The sequence below is a fragment of the Halichoerus grypus genome, chromosome 2 (assembly GCF_964656455.1).
Source record: "Halichoerus grypus chromosome 2, mHalGry1.hap1.1, whole genome shotgun sequence".
In the NCBI taxonomy this organism is placed as follows: domain Eukaryota; kingdom Metazoa; phylum Chordata; class Mammalia; order Carnivora; family Phocidae; genus Halichoerus; species Halichoerus grypus.
In genome coordinates, this window is record NC_135713.1 from 52,243,781 (window position 1) to 52,246,814 (window position 3,034).

Sequence of the window (3,034 nt, forward strand, 5' to 3'; positions counted from 1 at the left end):
GCAGATGGCACAGCTGTTGCTCTGTCCCCTCTCGTCTGACAAATGCCAGATGGTGTCATTCGGTGGGTGATCGTTATTAGAGATCAGCCCTGTCAGTTCAGGCCTTAAAGGGATCCCTGAGTCAGGAAGTAGAGGTGGTTGACCTTTAATTCATACCATTTCCCGCCATCCCTTAGGCCAGGTGTGTTCCAGTGCTAAATAAACTGCTCGCTTCCGAATTTTAGAATCCACCAGAGCATTATAATACCCTGCATCGTGCAGCAGCATAGCCTTAACGTTCTTGAAGGCCCTTACAAAAACAACTCAGCGCTATTATCAATTATGATTTTCACTGTTTTAAAGAAAAAAAAAACCTCAGAGGTGTGCAATTAGAAAATTTAGAGGGTAATCACTGGCTTCTGGAATCTGGATCGATATGCAAAACCATGAGATATGACTGTACCAACAATGTGAGTTATGGAAGCTGTCAGTGAATAGCTGTGTGGCTTTGAGCAAGTGATGTAATCATTCTGGGTCTCGGTGCTATTGTCCATAAAATTGGGCTCATGTCCAATTTGGGGTTGTTGTGATAACACTGATTAATATAAGGGCTTATTTATGTATGGCACTTGGAAGCTTTCAACATTTATAATCCACAGTATTTTATACATTGACTTGTTTCTGTCTAATACTATAAAAAATAACAGCCACCATTTCCTAAGTGCATACATAGTAGGTACCAGGCACCATCCTACATGCTTTATGAGTATCAGTTTATCTAATGTTCACAAAAATCTATGAGGTATTTACTACTTTTTTTGTTTGTTTTATTTTTTTATTTTATTATGTTATGTTAATCACCATACATTACATCATTAGTTTTTTTTTAATTTATTTATTCATTTGAGACAGAGAGATATATATATATATAGAGAGAGCATGAGCTGGGGAGAGGCAGAGGGAGAGGGAGAAGCAGGCTTCCCATGGAGCAGGGAGCCCCATGCAGGGCTCGATCCCAGGACCCCGGGATCATGACCTGAGCCGAAGGCAGACGCTTAACCATCTGAGCCACCCAGGCGCCTACATCATTAGTTTTTGATGTAGCGTTCCATTATTCATTGTTTGCGAGGTATTTACTATTAATGATCCCAGTTTTTTTTTTTTTTTCAGATGAGAACACTGAAGCAGAGAGTTACTTGCTCAAGGAGACACAGATTACAAATGAGGGCAGCAGGATTTGAACCTCAGAGTCCATACTCATGTCCATTAAGCTACACTAGCAAGGATGAAAGACTGGAGTGCAATTATGAAGTACATATACGTATGTACTACATATCTCTTTTTTTATGGACAATATGAATACTTCAAAATGCTTCTATAAAATTGCAAGGGCATCCTTCCTCAGGCTGGATAGGGAGAAACCCACGTCGTAGGGAGAGATGGAAGAGGTGAGGTGAGGATTTGCAGGAGATGAGGAGGCAAGATGAATATTTTGCTAGCTAAGGACAATCTGATGGCTTTGAGGTGTAGTTGGAAGCATACTTAACTAGAAGCCAGGAGACTTCTGCCCTAGTTCCAGCTTTGTCACTAACAAGCCGTCTAGTGTTAAATCTCACATAACCTGTCACTCTACCTTTGTGTCCTCATCTAAAATGAGGACTTGGGTCTAGCATCTAGACCAAACTAATTTAGACTGATAGTCTCTAAAGATTGTCCTTATTCTAATTTAATTTTATTATTATATTAAAATCTAGAAACAAGCTTTGCGCAGTGGCAGTATCGTAGCCAATGAGGTTTATCCGAGGTGTGATTATTGCTAATTGAAAACTAAAATCTAGAAACAGCATCTTCAGCCACAAAGACTACCAGCAGTATCTTTTCATCTTAGTAATAGGATTTTTTAATTAAATTTTTCATTGATTTTAATGAATGTAGTTATGCTACTTAATTCAAGAAAATTGAATAGACATATTCTTTATCTAGACTGGGGAACTGAGTACTTGTGTTTCAGTTTGTAACCTGCCACTAGCTGTAGACTCTTGGGTAAGCCCATGCTTGACTATGAAGCTCAGTGTCCTGAACAAAAGGGGTAATTTCCATATTCTTTTTCCTGATATAACATTAATCATGGTCCAGTTTTAACCAAGTTAACAAACTTTTGGAAACAACTTTTTTATACCTATTTAATTATTTTTTGAAAAGCACCTTAAAAAACATCCATTGCCTTCTAAAGAGACAAAGCTATAAGGATCCTCAGCTGGTGACGTTATGTAGTACAAATCTACAGTTAACAGAAAGCCTCTGGGGATTGCTTCTTTTCTAAAGGCACAAGGCTAAGTGGTGGCTAAAAGTTCCAGGGTTTTGCCTCCTGACTTTCTGATTTGTCTGACTAGGAAACTTTCCACTACTAGTAATTAGCACCCTCTAGACATCTGTTTCTTTGGGGAAAAAAAATACATAAGCCACAGAAAGATTAAATCTAATTATTATAATTTCCATTTCTGGGGCAAGGCCTTTTCATAAATAATTATGTCTTAGTGCAAAACTGGCGAATTTTAGGCACTGGCCCTATCATTCATAATAATAAGTAGATTTATAACCCACAAGCTCATTAGCTACAGAAGGCTAATTAGGACTTTAACCAAAAACACCAGTATATGAAACACTGAGGTAATCACAACATTTTGGCTCTGAAAACACCCGCTTTTTACCAAATGGACTGCATATCCAGACCCCAGGGCAAGAATGAAGTAGTAAATACAACACCAGGAAACAGGGGTTTACAGCTCTTTATGAAATTACCCTTGGATAGAGGCAGGTTCTGCTTTCCTAAGGATGTATATACTTAAAACATGTGTGAAAGAAGATCATGGCAGAATAAAATACTAGAAAGAGCAGTGCACAGGCATGAGAAAGACCTCAGGTCTACTTCTGGCTCAAACACACTACCCTGTCTCTCAGCTTCATTTCCTTCCATTTGATATGAGAACATTGAACTAAATACCCTCTCAAGTCCATTTCTAATCCTCATATATAAAGTAAAAGAATTAAAGCA

General features: G+C 38.3%; 1 pseudogene; it reads left to right on the forward strand.

The window, feature by feature from the left end:
* Nucleotides 1–1,738: 1,738 nt before the first annotated feature.
* On the forward strand, nucleotides 1,739–1,910 carry LOC118528595 (U4 spliceosomal RNA; annotated as a pseudogene).
* The last annotated feature ends 1,124 nt before the right edge of the window (nucleotides 1,911–3,034 follow it).